Raw genomic sequence first — 18,477 nt, 5'->3', positions numbered from 1 at the left:
TGAGATTTAATGTCGATTGTTTTAATAATATTTTAATACACCTGGAGAAGTCCAAATAAGTAATGGAGGGCATCGTTGGACACCTTACAGACTCAAAAATCTACATGACCTAAAATGAGTCAAATCAGACTTGTTTAGGTCCATAAATAGATTTTAGTCGAAACTCACTGATGGATTTTGATTTACGGATCAAATAAGCACTATTGGAGGGGCCTCGGGCTGTTAGAGGTGCCACCAACACTGTTTATAAGGAGGTCAGTGGCAGCACTCAAAGCATTAATCTTACGTTCTCGTGTCGTTGCTATTCTACTACTCATCTACGTTCGAACGTTGTCGGCGGACCAATGTCAACACTTGAGCTTCCACACTTCGACAACATTGTATTGGATAACGTTAATTTTAAAAGTCATTTACTTTATTACTAAGAAAAGTGTAGGGTTGTTACATTTTTCTATTTCTTTATTTGTACTCGATTACTCTATCGAGAATTTACTGGTAAAGGATATTAGTGGATTGCATCGATAAGTCCAAAGGGTCTGAGCCTTGGAGTAAGAGTCGCCGAAGGTTCTGAACCAAGTAAACCGATCGTGTTACTTTCAATTTTTCATCTCTACTCTTTCTTTCTTAGTTTATTTTATTTTGTTGGCCACTCACACTATTTTTAAAAGGTTTCGAAAAATAAACAAATCTTAAAACACAAGTGATTAGTCCTCTTCTCTCTCATGTGCTTACGATCATACACTATATTCCCCCTGGTCTCGAACTAGCGATATCTATTAGTAATTTTCTTTTTAGGGTTCAATCTCTCCCGACTTGGATATAGTCGCGGATCGAGCCCTTATATTCCCGTTGGTTTCGGACCAACATCATCCATTAGCAATTGTCTTTTTCAATGTCCAATTTCTCCTGACTCGGACATAGTCGCGAATCAACCTCCTATATTCCCCCTCGTCTCAGACTAGCGATGTCCATCAGCAATAGCCATTTTAAGGGGTCAATGTCTCCTGACTCATATATAGTCACGAATCAACTTATTAATCTATCTTGACTTAGACATAATCGAGGATCAAGCTTCCGTTCCCCCTATCCAGATGGTCATTGACATTTCATCTTCTCTGCCCCGAGTAGAGTTGGCATGCCCAAGTCTTATATGCTCATATTATTTCTAATAGTCATATTTCCATTAATAGTGGAAGACTTCCCCGATCTTCGGTACCGACAATCTAGTCAGTCAGATTCCCATCTCCTTCAACTAAATTTGAGAGGATGCTTATGATACGAAAGTAAATAAGGGTCCACATAACGGGTCCTTAACTTGGTCAACATAGACACCACATGACATGTCAACTATCGAGCTGACTCGACCAGTCAAGTCGTTGATCTCTCTTAAGAAGTCTTCCCGACAAAAGTTGACTTCTTCATCTCAGTCACTCGGCTCAACCTCCTACATCTCAGCTAGTTGACTCAACCTCACTGAATCAACATTCTTGCTCAATCAGCTCAGCTCTGCTGAACCGACACTCTCACTCAGTCGACTCAACTCCATAGATCCGATACTCTTGCATAGCCAGCTCAACCTCACCAAACCAACACTCTTGCCCAGTTGGCTCAACTTCACAAATCTAAACACTCTTGCCCATTCGGCTCAAGCCTCGCTGAACCAACACTCTTGCCCAATTGGCTTAGCCTTACCAAATTGACACTCTTTCCTAGTCGGCTAAGCTCCATGGACCCGATGCCCCTCGACTTAGCATACCAAACCCTTAGCCCAACTACCTTAGCTTGCTCAATAGCAAGTGGGATATCACATGGGCTGAGATAGCATGTGTAATGACAACACATGAAACAACATGGGTAATATAATGTGTGATTTTGTTAGGACCGGTTGAGCTAGAGCGGGGTGGGGGGGGGGGGGGGTAAATAGCTTGATTCAATTTCTTGATCTTCTTTATTGTGCAATGGAAACTTGGAAGCAATGCTAACTCATTGTATTTACTTAGTATCCACCTCCTTGAGGTAATAATCCAAGGATCCCCACCATGGTCATAACATCCACTATGAAATTTCTCATTCTCAGAACAACGTCGAAGGTGGAGAAACCTTATACAGTTTATAGTTCTCTCTCTCTCTCTCAAATGAAATAGCTCACAAGGAAGAAGAAGAGAAGAGATTACAGTTTTGGTATAGCTTCTCCTTCTTTGAGTAGCTCGAGGATGTAACAAGGATGAAAGCTTGAGAACTTGAACTTGAGCACTTGTAAGCAATGGAACAATTGTGAAAAAAGTGTCTTCAATCATGTTTGAAACTCTTCTTAAACCCTCTGGAAATGAGTCATTTTTCTTGTTATTTTATGATTGGTAATCGCTTAAGGTTGCTTTTTATCGCTTAAGAATCTCTGATTTATCCATTGAATAGTCACTTACCCCAAATCGATGATGAAGATTTATTTATTTGAATCTTAAGCGATTCAGAAAAAGAGCTCAATCACTTATAGGCCTTAAGCGATTAGAGTAATCGATTTGGTGCATTTTTGCTCGAAAGCGACTTCTCAAAATCACTTACCCTAATCGCTTAAGCTTAGGGTAATCACTTATCCTAATCGATTTAGGAACCTTCCATTTTGTCACTTATGATCTCCAAATCGATTAGAGCAATCTGTTAGGATCAAAAGGAATTTAGATATCTTCACAATGGTATGATATTGCTCACTTTGGGTCTAAGCCCTCGTGGTTTTGCTATTGGGGTCTACCTAAAATGCCTCATACTAATGAAGATATCTTTTTGTTATAAACTCATGATATTTCCCATGTGTTTTCAATATGGGACTATGTTTGCAACCTTGTAATCCCAACAATCCTCCTCTCAAATAAAGGACCACAGGGTCCCCCTCAAGTATCGGGTTACTCTTGACCTGCTCAGAGTCTCTCCTCGACCATCAAGTCACTCTTGATTGTTGGTGCAACCTTAGGTCAAGGTTGACCTGGTTGACCAGACTCGAGTTGACTTGACTCGAGTTGTGTTTTGATGTTTGACGAGTTATGTTTGACAATGTTTGACGTGAACAGAAAAGTTGTATCTTGATGTTTTACGAGGATACAAGCTTGGGAGATTGTGGGTGCAACCCGTGGTCAAGGTTGACCTGGTTGACCTGAGGTGAGTTGACCTGACTCAGAAAAGTCCAAGCAGGGAGCTTGGCACGGGAAAAGTCCAAGCAGGGAGCTTGGTATGGGAAAAGTCCAAGCAGGGAGTTTGGCATGGTGAAAAGTCCAAGCAGGGAGCTTGGCACGGGAAAAGTCCAAGTATGGAGACTTGGCACGGAGAAGTCCAAGTATGGAAGCTTGGCACATGGGAAGTCAGAGAGGGCTCGGTAGCTCGGTCTCCGGACTGTGGTCAGAGAGGGCTCGGGAGCTCGTTCTCTGGACCGGATGGAAGTCGGAGAGGGCTCGGTAGCTCGTTCTCCGGACTGTGGTCAGAGAGGGCTCGGGAGCTCGTTCTATGGACCGGATGGAAGTCGGAGAGGGCTCGGTAGCTCGTTCTCTGGACCGGATGTGGAAAGTCCTGGTGAGTGAAGCTAGACAGTGGGAAAGTCTTGGTGAGTGAAGCCAGGCAGTTGTGAAAATCCTGGTGAGTGAAGCCAGGTGAAAACCCTAGTGAGTGAAGCTAGGTGAAAGTGAAAGTCCTGGTGAGTGAAGCCAGGCAGTGGGAAAGTCCTGGTGAGTGAAGCCAGACAGTTGGAAAGTCCTGGTGAGTGAAGTCGGGCAGATTGGAAATCCTGGTGAGTGAAGCCAGGTGAAAACCCTAGTGAGTGAAGCTAGGTGAAAGTCCTGGTGAGTGAAGCCGGGCAAGGGAAAATCCAGATGGATCAAGGGTGATCGGACATCTGGTATTGAGAAGGTTTGAGACTTGGTTTGGGCAAAAATCAAGCTCTGGATCGATCAGTGGATCGATCCAGTGATACACTGGGTATCTGGATCGATCTGGTGACCGATCAGTAACCAAAAAGTAGCCTACTGAGTGTTATCTGATCGGTCTGCAGACCGATCAGGAAACAACGATCAGAAGGCAAGAAAAGGAAGGGACATGCCTGCTGATCGGTCCCTGGACCGATCAGAGGAAGCTCTGATCGGTCCCCATGACCGATCAGCAGCACCCTGGACCGATCAGGGTGGAGCCTGATCGGTCCAGGCCTAGCCGTTGTGACTCAACGGCTAGGCTATTTCGGGCTTCTGTGTTCTGGTCTTTTACCTTGCAGGTTCGCAGGTTGGCTCAGGATATCAGAGGTTATAAAAGGATCGAGAGGCACTGCAGAGCTTCTTCTTGCTTCTACTTCTTCCTTCTTCTTCCTCCTGGAAACTGAGCTGCTGTTTTTCTGAAAGCTGTGCTCTTGAGCTTTGCTGAGCTCAGAAGCTTCGCGTGAGCTTCCTCGACTTCTTTGACTGGTTTCAGCTGCTGATGTGATTCTGTGAAGTTGGTGCTTCATCTACAGATTTCAGTCGACGACGAGAAGGCAAGCAAGAGTTGTTACATTCATCTTTATATTTGTATCTTGCTGTGCTTCTTGTACTAGTACTCTGATCTTGCTGTTGCAAGAGTTTGTGGTGAGGTTTCTCCACCCAGAAGGAGTTCTTATTAGCCGATTTTCCGGGGACTCATCCACCGATGGATTGATAGGCTTCGTCCACCTTACGGACACGCCGAGGAGTAGGAGTTTCATCTCCGAACCTCGTTACATCGTTGAGTTCGAGTTTGAGGTTTGATCTTTCCTTTTTGCGTTTCTATTTAGTTATTTCCGCTGCGCTAACCTTGATTTGTAGAAAGAAACGAACGATTTGGGGCGGCTATTCACACCCCCCCTCTCTAGCCGCGATCATCGATCCTAACATTGATTTCCTCAGGGACTCCCCTACTTTATTTAAGGTTTCACCCACATGGTTCATCTTGGATTATGGTTCTGGCTCGTGCTTCTTCAGGAGATTAGTCCGATGAAGAGCGACCTCACTCCGATACCAATTGTTAGGATCAAAAGGGATTTAGATATCTCCATAATGGTATGATATTGTCTACTTTAGACCTAAGTCCTCATGATTTTGCTATTGGATTATATCCAAAAGGTTTCATACCAATGGAGATATCTTTTTCTTATAAACTCATGATCAATCTTATGTGTTTTCAATGTGGGACTATGTTTGTAATCTTACAATCCCAACATAATCGATTTGGAAACCTTCTGCTTCGAACAGAAGGTTTCATAAGCGATTGCTCCAATCACTTATGGTATCCAAATTAATTACAACAATCAATTTGAAAAATTTCTATTTTGAACAGAAGGTTTCTTAAGCGATTGCTTAATCGCTTAATACTCCCTTAAGAGATTAAGGGTTTTGCCAAATCGATTGACAAACTGTACCATTTACTACATTTGTACCGATACCAAGTACCTGAAGCAGGACGAACCTCCTGTTCTCTAGACTTTATGCTTGAAGGTTCCTTATCTCCTGGTCTTCAACTACCCAGCATCTGATCTCGCGATTTGCTCAGGTTTTACCATTGCCAAAAATCCAATTCTCGACTTTCTTGGACTTCTTTTGTCTTATATATGGTTTTCCGATCTGCAAGGGGTTCTCTTGCCAAGGATCTTATCCCCGACCTTTTTTGGATTTTTCTTGCTTTGCATCCGGTCTTCTGACCTGCAAGGGTTTCTCTTACCAAGAATCCGATCTTCGATCTTCTTGAACTTCTCTTGTCAGGCACACTTACAACTCATGTTAGATCCAACATTTTAGTCTAAACTTAAACAATTGCCAATCATCAAAGCTTCTTATTTAGGACATGATTGCATCAACAATCTCCTCATTTTTTATGTTTGACAATCTATTTAAATTTAGACTAATTTCCAGCATAATATAAATAATATGTTTCATGAAACTTAAATATAATATTTTCTCTCCCTTTGGCAAATATCAAAAAATAGATACACAAGGGAAGAAAAATAAAAGAAAGAAGCGAAGCTCCCCCTTAAGTCATACATGCCCAAAGGAATATATGCATATAATCCAGATCTCTACAAGGAAAACAAGAAATGGGTACCCACCCTAAACAAATGCAAGAAGCATAAACACAATAAGGGCACTCTCTTTAAGCACATGCAATCAACCAAGAAAGAAACACCAGGGTACTCTCCCACTAAAAATCTATAGATAAAACTAAAATATATATAGAAACAGTCACAGAGAAAATAACGTATCCAAATAGACCACATACATCCAATAGTCCCTATCATCCAGATACAAAAAACTGCATAACATCATCGTCGACTACATAATCACCACCATCTATCGAAGAAACAACTGCTTTTGAAATACCATCATCGACAGCGGAGGCACCACTAGCCGGAGGAGGAGGTCGAATTGGTGGACCGACAATCCAGGAACAGACCATATCATGCAATGATGTGATATATGATCAAATGTCGGCAAAACTTGTCTGTGTGACAGCCTGGCCCTGTATAAGAGTAGCAAGCTACCCATAGATCTGTGTCATCTCTAGATCACGCTCCACCCGTTACTCCTCAAACTGAGTTTCCATAGTCTCCTCAAACTGAAGGAGCTGAGCCTAGACATCATCCTCGGACTCAAATGTGCCAGACCTAGCCTCCACCTTAGCATAAGCTTTTGCAGGTCGTGCTGTCTGTTGCCTTTGCCGATGCACACCCTAATGAAGATGACTGTCCTTGGACATAATGTGAGCCAAGGAGAAGGAGTGTTCGGAGATCCTCAAATACTTATGCGTTATCGAAAATTGGCGACCACGTGACACATCGATTCCCACATACACCAGCCACTTGGTAATGACATGACCAAAGGGCATGTGAATTGTCCCGTGGACTAGCCGAGTGAAGTGGATGATGCACTATAATATGTTTAGTGCGATGTTGACGTTGAGGGACTGGCTAAGGGCATATAACATGAACATATGTATGAGTCTAATGGATGTTAGGACCCTAGTGTGCATGGGTAAAATACAGTTGACTATGACCTTATACAAGGCATAGTCAACTGGAGAGATCTCCATAGCAAAAAATGTAGTGATGGAAACTATAGGTCCATTAGGAAATGGTTGTGAATAGAAATGTTGATGCATGGAGTCAAGAGAGACATGCTCAAATGGTGGGGATAGAAACTCAGGCCAAGTGGGATATATAGAATATTAACACGTCGGTGGATGACCGACACTCCAGAAATATCTGAATAATGAAGGGAGAAAAGTCCAAAATGTATTTTGGCAATGTGGGTTCGATAGTGGTTTTCTTCACCATAAGGGTATAAATTGTTATAAAATTGAGACGACAAATCCTCATGGATATCGCACTCAAGGTACAAGAGTTTTTCCAACTGATAATGACGTATGACGCGTAATACATTGGAACAATGATCATAAAAGAATAAGATCAGTGGACCAAGCGTGAATGAGTTTGAATTTATGTGTATTGAACTTATGTTACAAGGATGTATTTGGAAATCTAGAATCTATAGGCAGCTGAGGTTGAGGAGAATAAGAAGGCCCCTCATCAGCAGCAACATTTCTATATGTTCTCCTAACTGATTTGGAATGTGAAGGCACCAACAATGCAAATGATATGATGAATGATGCATGAATACACCACCAACAATTGATTAGTAATTGATTTGACCTAGACCAATAAAGTGAAAAATAATTCAAGTTCACAAAAATAATTCATCTAACTTTACCATTGACAAGTCCCTTGAAACCTTATAGGCATCCACCATTGATGATTATAATGAATTCCTTAGGAAGAATTTTAGTACATACCTTATGAGATCTCGATTCTCTATACTTTCTCCAACTGAATGGAGATCATTTAAGAGTTCCTTGAATCTCCTATGTAATGAACTTACCGTTTCTTTATCCTTCATTGTGAAATTCTGCGGTTGGTTTATTAGAAGACCTCTCTTCGCAATTCTTAAATCCTTGGTGCCTACATTTAGCTCAATGAGCTTGTCCCATAAATCTTTGGCACTCTTAAAATGTCCAATCTTATTGAGTTGTTTTAAACTCAATCCACATTGAAGAGTCATGATCGCCTTGGCATTAACTTAAGCCTTCATTTTTTGTTCAACAGTCCATCTTGAGGATTGAAGTATTTTTCCATCCTCGATTAGTAGTATGAATCCTTCCGTGATTGAGAACCATATGTCAATTTTCATCATGAGATAGTGCTCCATGCAGCTTTTCAGTAAGCAAAGTTATTGCCTTTGAAGAATGGTGGTCGAGAAGTGTTGTGTTCCTCTTTCAATGACATCTTGTAGCTCTAAACTTGTGCTTTCTTGGATGTGAGTCCTCAAAATCCACCCACCTTTAATACCACTTTTTAGGACCGATTGAGCTAGATGGGGGGGGGGGGGGGGGGGGAATAGGTTGATTCAATTTATTGATCTTCTTGATTGCACAGCGAAAACTTGGAAGCAATGCTAACTCCTTGTGTTTACTTGGTATCCACCTCCTTGAAGTGACTAATACAAGGATCCCCACCATGACCACAACTATGAAACTTCTCATTCTCAGAACAACATCGAAGGTGGAGATACCTTACATAGTTTACAGCTCTCTCTCTCTCTCTCTCTCAAATGAAATAAATCACAAGGAAGAAGAAGAGAAGAGATTACAGTTTTGTACAACTTCTCCTTCTTTGAGTAGCTTGAGGTTGTAGCAAGGATGAGAGATTGAGCACTTGAACTTGAGCACTTGTGAACAATGAAATAGTGTAAAAAAGTGTCTTCAATCATGTTTGAAACCCTTCTTAAACCCTTTGGAAATAAGTCATTTTTCTTATTTTTTTGTGACTGGTAATCGCTTAAGATTTTTCTTTTGATCGCTTAAGAATCTTTGATTTATCTATTGAACGGTCACTTACCCCAAATCGACGACAGAGATTCATTTATTTGAATCTTAAACGATTTAGAAAAAGAGCTCAATCGCTTACAGGCCTTAAGCGATTAAAGTAATAGATTTGGTGCGCTTTTGCTCGAATGTGATTTCTCCAAATCAGTTACCCTAATCACTTAAGCTTAGGGTAATTGCTTACCCTAATCAATTTGGGAACCTTCTATTTTGAATAGAAGGTTCCGTAAGTGATTGTTCTAATTGTTTATGGTCTCCAAATTGATTACAACAATCGTTTGGAAACATTCTATTTCAAACAGAAGGTTCCGTAAGCAATTGTTCCAATCATTTATGATATCCAAATTGATTACAACAACTGATTTGGAAATCTTCTGTTTCGAACAAAAGGTTTCTTAAGGGATTGCTTAATCGCTTAAGACTCCCTTTGGTGATTAAGGGTTTTAGCAAATCGATTGGCACACTGTCCCATTTATTACATCTGTATTGATACCAAGTACCTGATGTCAGACGAACCTCCTATTCTCTGGACTTTGTGCCTAGAGGTTCCTCATCTCCGAGTCTTCAACTACCCAACATCCAATCTCGTGATCTACTTGGGTTTTATCGTTGCCAAGCATCTGATCCTCAACCTCCATAGACATCTTTTGTCTTACATCCGATCTTCCGACCTGCAAGGGCTTCTCCTGCTAAGGATTTGGTCCCCAACCTCCTTGGACTTCTCTTGCTTTGTATTCAATCTTCTGACCTACAAGGCCTTCTCTCGCTAAGAATTTGGTTCTCGGCCTTTTTGGACTTCTCTTGTCTTGCAAACTTGCAACTCATGATACATCCAACATATTAACCTAAACTTAAACAATTATCAATTATCGAAACTTCTTTTTATGGTATAATTGCGCCAACATGATTAATGCATCATGATCCTCTATAGTGTAGAACATGGGTTCCATGACTACAGATGCGTCGACATGATAATTTTCCTACTGGGTGTTGGAACCCTAAGGTGTTTTGATGTGATCAAACAAGTTAAGTTAGGTCCTGCGTTGTCTAACCCTTGTGTCTAAGTGTGCAGGAGCTTAGGAATGTTAGGACCGATGGTCGCGGCTAGAGAGGGGGGGTGTGAATAGCCGACCCCAAATCGTTCGTTTCTTCCTACGAATTAGGTTAGCGCAGCGGAAATAAACAATAGAAACGAAAATGAGAAAGACAAACCTCAAACAACCCGATGTAACGAGGTTCGGAGATGATGCTCCTACTCCTCGGCGTGTCCGTAAGGTGGACGAAGCCTATCAATCCGTCGGTGGATGAAACCCCGGAGAACCGGCTAATGAAAACTCCTTCTGGGTGGAGAAACCTCACCACAAATCCTTTGCAACAGCAATAAGGAGTACAACAAAATAGAACAAAAGAACAAGACTAGAAGAAATGTGAACAACACTTGCTTGCCTTCTCGTCGGAATTTGTTGATGAAGTAGCAGCTTCACGGCTCCTAGAATCGCTAGAAAACCAGCATGAAAGCTCACCCGAAGCTTCAGCACAATGAGAGCTCAACAAAGCTCTAGAGAAATAGTAGCAGCAACCAGGAACAAGGAGGAAGAAGAAGGCACTGTAGAAACCCTTGAACTCCTTTTATAACCTGTGAAGAAGACACAGCAGAAACTAGCCGTTGCTACGCAACGGCTAGGACCTGGACCGATCAGGCTTCAGCCTGATCGGTCCACAGAGCTCCTGGACCGATCAGGCATGCTCCTGATCGGTCCAGCTTCATCCTGATCGGTCCAGGGACCGATCCCCTTCCTTTTCTCCCGAGCTTTTTGCCTTCTGATCGTTGTTTCCTGATCGGTCTACAGACCGATCAGATAACACTCAGTAGGCTACTGTTTGGTCACTGATCGGTCACCAGACCGATCCAGATACCCAGCGTATCACTGGATCGATCCACTGATCGATCCAGAGCTTGGTTTTTTGCCCAAATCAAGTCTCAAGCCTTCCAAACCAATATCCGGTCAACCTTGACCTATTGGTATCTCATGCTTAGCATCTGGTCACTCCCTTGACCTGCTAAGACTCCCTACCAAGTGTCCGGTCAATCCCTTTGACCCACTTGGACTTTTCTCTTCGTGTCAAGTATCCGGTCACTCCCTTGACCTACTTGACCTTCTCAACACCAGATGTCCGATCACCCTTGATCCATCTGGATTTTCCCTTGCCCGGCTTCACTCACCAGGACTTTCACCTAGCTTCACTCACTAGGGTTTTCACAACTGCCTGGCTTCACTCACCAGGACTTTCCCGTCTGCCTGGCTTCACTCACTAGGACTTTCCCGTCTGCCTGACTTCACTCACCAGGACTTTCCACATCCGGTCCAGAGAATGAGCTACCGAGCCCTCTCTGACCTCAGTTCGGAGAACGAGCTACCGAGCCCTCTCCGACTTCCATCCGGTCCAGAGAACGAGCTCCCGAGCCCTCTCTGACCACAGTCCGGAGAACAAGCTACCGAGCCCTCTCCGACTTCCCATGTGCCAAGCTTCCATACTTGGACTTCTCCGTGCCAAGTCTCCATACTTGGACTTTTCCCATGCCAAGCTCCCTCCTTGGACTTTTCCCGTGCCAAGCTTCCTGCTTGGATTTTTCCGAGTCAGGTCAACTCACCTCGGGTCAACCTTGACCACGGGTTGCACCCACAATCTCCCAAGCTTGTATCCTTGTCAAACATCAAGATACAACCATTGTCAAACACAACTCGTCAAACATCAAAACACAACTCGAGTCAAATCAACTCGAGTCTGGTCAACCAGGTCAACCTTGACCTAAGGTTGCACCAACAATCTCCCCCTTTTTGATGTTTGACAAAACCCATAATCAAGTTAGGTTAACCCGATAACCTAACTTAGGTTTTCCAATGTTCTTCCCTGAACATTCTCTAGACATTCTCCATTCTCCTTTCTACTCTCCCCCTTTTTGACACACATCAAAAAGAGTGAATCAAGGTCAAGAGTTTCTTCCTAATGAAAGTCCCATACCTTTCATTGAAACTCTTAATCTCCCCCTTGACACTAGAGTTAATAATTAACTTAGTGATAATCTCATATCACTCAAGTCTTTTAGGAGTAAAAACTCCCCTAAAAGTCAACTCCCCCTTGACTAATAGGTAAAACTCCCCCTAAAGGTTAACTCCCCCTTGACCATTGCACCAACAATGTCTTGGTGAGTTTCAAACCTTTAGAAATCCAAAACACCAACTCCCAGCTGAAATTTCAGACAAAACAGTCGAAAAATCAGCATTTGGCACGCCCTGATCGGTCACCAGACCGATCAGGGATTCCCTGGATCGGTCACAGTGACCGATCCAGCATCCCCTGGACCGATCAGGCAACCTCCTGATCGGTCCACAAGTCTGATATCAGATTTCTGATTTATTCTCCTGAAATTCAGAAACCTCTAGAAAATCACAGAAAATTTCAAAAATTGTAAAATTTTGAGGATACATTCCTCATAACATACACTATCATGGAAAAATAATTTTCGATGAAAATAACTTCCATTTTCAAATCTTGATACAAAGTTCAAAAACTTTGAAATAGTTCAAAGTTAAGTCAACTTTGTATTACAATGTTCAATGATGAATGCTATCACTAAAATGGCTTCATCAAGGTTTTTCAAATCAATTTCAAAATGATTTTAAACCTTTTAATTTAGGACCATAATCTTAGGGCTAAATGTACATGACTTGTACAAATGCTTTCCCTATGATCCTCAATTTAGAATTAGGCTCATCTAGGTACACGAGCTATGCACCTTGATCCTAACTCATCATCCTAATATCTCACACACATCTAAAGTGTATCAAACACATCCAAGTCAATTTTGATGTGAGATATGGGTTTAGGTCAACTTAGGCTAAGTTCTCATGCATTTTCTAAACACCAATTTGATCTCAATATCAAATTGTGTTTTTATCCTTAAATCAATTTCATTGATTATTAATGCAAGAGATGATGACATGACATAAAATGATGTCATAAATAGAAGCATGTTCCAATTTCATGATGTCATGGCATAAAGTATAAAACTTAAAATAAGCATGACATATAATTAGCCTAAGCATGATCATGACATTTCGAATGATAATAAGTTAAACATGATGTCATGGCATGGCATATGGCAAACAACCATGGTAAGTTAGCACAAATAAAATACCTAGATTACCTATCTAAGTATCCTTAACACCTTAGCTAACTTAAAATCTAAACCTAGATTGCTCAAAGTGCTTCAAGAAAATGCCCAAACCTAAGTTGGCATTCCTATTTTTCTTGATTAATTTATGCCACTTAACATTAAGTATATCCTCAAATATTGGCATATTTCATATTTCCTCAAGAATAGCACCTTTTTAATTAAGGCCTAGATTGTCTTAAATTCCTAAGAGAGTACCAAGACCCCAACTTGGTATTTCTCTAGGTTTTCCTAACTTGTGCCAATAAAGATTAAAGTCGATATATTTTTTTTTAAATATGGCACAATTTACTCTTCAAGGAGTAAATGATAAATCCATTTCATTTTCAAAGATTCACAAAACCTTGAAAATGTTCCTTGAGTGTCAATTTCCTCAAAGTTGGGTTAACTACCCTTCTAATCGGAGTTGACACTTTCTAACCCATCTATGGGGTAGAGAAGATGCTCCTAGGAACCCAATACCTATTAGAGCTCATTGGGTTCACTAAATATTCACTAGGGATAACTTCTCTAGCAACCCTCCTAATGACCCTCTTAGGCTTTAAAGCCTTGGCCATTTGGGACTCATCAAGATCAACTCTAGGGGTGACTCCCCTTGTGACCTTGGTGTTGGTCTTCCTAGCCCTAGGTTTTGTTCCATAATCGAATGGAACATTGTGATAAGTGGGCTTGACCGTTTGGGACTTAGGTTTGTGACCCAAACCTTTCTTGTCCTTGGACTTGGATTTTTGACCCGTAAACCCTAGAGATGACTTCTCCAAGTTCTTAAGAGCCTTTTCCAAAGTATCAAGTCTTGACCTCAAGACTTGATTCTCCTTTTCTAATACCTCAAGTTTTAATTTGTCATTGTTCCTTGAGGTACTCCTAGGCATATGTCGAGTAGTTTTGGGATTTCTACCTAGATTTTCCTTAGCCTTAGATGAGTTGATCCTAGGGTTGGCTTTCCTAGTGTTATCCTTATCTAGGCTAACATGTTTAGCACCTAAGCACATATATTGGTTCCTAAAGTTAACATGCTTATCATTATTAGCAATTGCAATAAAACTACTAGCATGTGTCTTATTAGAATTGCAATAATGAGCTTTAAATGTTACCTTAGGGTTTGCCTTCGCTCCCCCTATTGACGTGCTCGGTCTCTTGTCCTTGTGAGGTTGCCTCCCCCTCGGACATTGACTCCTATAGTGTCCCCTTCGCTTGCATTAGAAGCACACCACGTGCTCCTTGCCTTTGCGTATCGGGACTCCGGCTTCCTTGACCTTTGGCGCCGGTGGAGACTTTCTAATCCTCTTTGGACACTTACTCTTGTAGTGTCCAAACTCCCTACACTCAAAACACATTATGTGTAATTTGCTTGAAATTAAAGTGCTTGAGTTACCTAGGGTTGAGGATGAATGTAGACTCTCTCCTTCATCCCTTCCGGAGGTAGATGCTTCTTCTTGCTCCAATCTTGAAGAAGTGCTCTCCTCCTCTTCTTCCTTAGATGTTGAGTAACCCTCAACTTCTAATTCCTCTCTTCCATGGTGTGAGCTACTTAGCTCACTTGACTCCTCTTCATGGCTTGAAGTGGAGCTCTCCTCATGGAACTTGACCAAGTTGTTCCACAACTCCTTGGCATTGTTATAACCACCTACCTTACACAAAATGTCATTAGGTAATGAAAATTCAAGAATTTTCGTTACCTCATCGTTGATTGTGGATTGGTGGATTTGCTCCTTTGTCCACTTTTTCTTCTCTAGGGTTTCTCCGTCTTTATCCACCGGATGAGTAAACCCTACCTGCACACAACTCCAATTTTCAAGGTTAGTCATAAGAAAATACCTCATTCTTACCTTCCAATACGCGAAGTCGCAGCACTCGTAGAATGGTGGAAACGTGATGTCTTCTCCGAGTCGATCCATTCTCTAGCTTGTGCTCCCCCGGGTGTTAATCCGACGAAGAGCAACCTTGCTCTGATACCACTTGTTAGGACCGATGGTCGCGGCTAGAGAGGGGGGGGTGTGAATAGCCGACCCCAAATCGTTCGTTTCTTCCTACGAATTAGGTTAGCGCAGCGGAAATAAACAATAGAAACGAAAATGAGAAAGACAAACCTCAAACAACCCGATGTAACGAGGTTCGGAGATGATGCTCCTACTCCTCAGCGTATCCGTAAGGTGGACGAAGCCTATCAATCCGTCGGTGGATGAAACCCCGGAGAACCGGCTAATGAAAACTCTTTCTGGGTGGAGAAACCTCACCACAAATCCTTTGCAACAGCAATAAGGAGTACAACAAAATAGAACAAGAAGAACAAGACTAGAAGAAATGTGAACAACACTTGCTTGCCTTCTCGTCGGAGTTTGTTGATGAAGCAGCAGCTTCACGGCTCCTAGAATCGCTAGAAAACCAGCACGAAAGCTCACCCGAAGCTTCAGCACAATGAGAGCTCAGCAAAGCTCTAGAGAAATAGTAGCAGCAACCAGGAACAAGGAGGAAGAAGAAGGAACTGTAGAAACCCTTGAACTCCTTTTATAACCTGCGAAGAAGACACAGCAGAAACTAGCCGTTGCTACGCAACGGCTAGGACCTGGACCGATCAGGCTTCAGCCTGATCGGTCTGGGCCTTGCCTGACCGGTCGTGGGGACCGATCAGGCCCTGTACTGATCGGTCCCCAGACCGAACCGATCCCCGTCCTTTTCTCCCGAGCTTTTTGCCTTCTGATCGTTGTTTCCTGATCGGTCTGCAGACCGATCAGATAACACTCAGTAGGCTACTGTTTGATCACTGATCGGTCACCAGACCGATCCAGATACCCAGCGTATCACTGGATCGATCCACTGATCGATCCAGAGCTTGGTTTTTTTGCCCAAATCAAGTCCCAAGCCTTCCAAACAAATATCCGGTCAACCTTGACCTATTGGTATCTCATGCTTAGCATCTGGTCACTCCCTTGACCTGCTAAGACTCCCTACCAAGTGTCCGGTCAATCCCTTTGACCCACTTGGACTTTTCTCTTCGTGTCAAGTATCCGGTCACTCCCTTGACCTACTTGACCTTCTCAACACCAGATGTCCGATCACCCTTGATCCATCTGGATTTTCCCTTGCCCGGCTTCACTCACCAGGACTTTCACCTAGCTTCACTCACTAGGGTTTTCACAACTGCCTGGCTTCACTCACCAAGACTTTCCCGTCTGCCTGGCTTCACTCACCAGGACTTTCCCGTCTGCCTGGCTTCACTCACCAGGACTTTCTACATCCGGTCCAGAGAACGAGCTACCGAGCCCTCTCTGACCTCAGTTCGGAGAATGAGCTACCGAGCCCTCTCCGACTTCCATCCGGTCCAGAGAACGAGCTCCCGAGCCCTCTCTGACCACAGTCCGGAGAACAAGCTACCGAGCCCTCTCCGACTTCCCATGTGCCAAGCTTCCATACTTGGACTTCTCCGTGCCAAGTCTCCATACTTGGACTTTTCCCATGCCATGCTCCCTGCTTGGACTTTTCCCGTGCCAAGCTCCCTGCTTGGATTTTTCTGAGTCAGGTCAACTCACCTCGGGTCAACCTTGACCACGGGTTGCACCCACAATCTCCCAAGCTTGTATCCTTGTCAAACATCAAGATACAACCATTGTCAAACACAACTCGTCAAACATCAAAACACAACTCGAGTCAAATCAACTCGAGTCTGGTCAACCAGGTCAACCTTGACCTAAGGTTGCACCAACAAGGAACACAGGAAGTCGAGCGGAAGACGCGGCTAGCGAGAAGGACGACACAGGAGAGCCGACGGGCTCGCTGTGTCCGAGGGACGAGGTGACCGCGGAAGTGTACACCGGTGGACGAGAAGAACGTGCACGGTGTTCGAGGGACGAGAAATCGGGAAGGAAGGCTGCTTGAGGAGAAGGCCGGAACTTGGGTTCGGGTGAGCCCTATTCCGGATGGCCGAGATCACCCAAGCTAGCGGAGCTGGAGCGAAAGACCCGGACCGAGGCGGGACTGAACCAGAGAAGAGGTCCCGGACAAAAAGTCAACAATTGTTGACTTTTTGCTCCGGGGCGCCCGGAGCAGCCTGGGGTGCCCGGAACCCTTCCGGGCGCCTGGAAGTGGATTTTGACCAGGATCGAGGTTTGACTCGATATGAATGTTGGGGGATAATATTTATCCCCCCTAGGGCGCCCGGAACCCTTCCAGGCGCCCCGACCAAGGCTATAAATATAGCGTTTGTCCAGAAGCTAATTAATTCATTAAGAACAACAACTTGTAATCAGTTCTTTCATTTCTACTTTTCTGTCTGTGCTCTCAACGCTGTAAAGAGGCTACTCGGCCCAAAGGAGATCGTCAGATAGTGCGCTTACTTTCCTTGGATTAGCAATCCCCTGATTGCAAACCAAGTAAATCCTCTGTGTCTGATTTCTGTTTATTTAGTCTCTGCTTTTTTAATTACAAGTTCTTTTAAATTAGTTGAATATCCGAGAAAAGTTTTTGGTTTAATTTTTGTAGGAAAATTCACCCCTCCCCTCTTGCCGGCCTTCAAAGGGACCTACAAGTGGTATCAGAGCAAGAATGCTTTAGGAGGACTAACCGTCGATCGAAGCAACAAGATGGCCGGACCAAGCATCGTTCCACCAAAATTCGAGGGAGACTTTGCAGACTGGAAGCGTCCTATGGAGGTATTCCTAAGAACTGATTTCGGAATTCGATTTATTATGAAGTATGGTTTTGTAGCTCCGATGAATCAAGATGGAGAAGAAAAAGAGGAGAGCCATTGGACAAAGAAGGAGCAGAATGAATCTGTAGTGAACAGCCGTGCGGAATATCACCTACTGAGCGTACTGCTGCCTAAGGAAGTCAACCGCATCGGAAGCTACTCGTCGGCCAAAGAACTTTGGGAGAAGTTCCTGGAACTCTACGAAGGCACGTCCGAAGCGAAGCTCGCTAGAAGAGACATCCTCCGGAACAAACTAATGAACATCCTTCTGGAAAAAGGTGAGAAGGTAGCCGGTATACATGCGAAGGTAAAAGAATTAATTACTGGTCTCGAGAACCTCGGTGAAACGGTAACAAACTGGGACACCATACGCTACGCACTCAACGCATTTCCTCGATCTCCGGAGTGGACATCAATCGTCGACGCCTACTATATTTCAAAAGACCTGGAGGTAAGTACTTTAGAAGAGGTGTTTTCTACTCTTGAGTTACATGAAACTAGGTGTGCAGCTACAACAAAAGACTCAAGTTAGATAATGGCGCTGAACGCAACCAAGGAGGATGAGCCCGAGTCAGACTCCGAAGAAGACCAAGAAGCATATATGGTAAGAAACTTTAAAAAGTTTTTTAGATCT

Source organism: Zingiber officinale, chromosome 5B (assembly GCF_018446385.1).
Source record: "Zingiber officinale cultivar Zhangliang chromosome 5B, Zo_v1.1, whole genome shotgun sequence".
Classification (NCBI taxonomy): Eukaryota; Viridiplantae; Streptophyta; class Magnoliopsida; order Zingiberales; family Zingiberaceae; genus Zingiber; species Zingiber officinale.
This window is presented reverse-complemented; position numbering follows the sequence as displayed.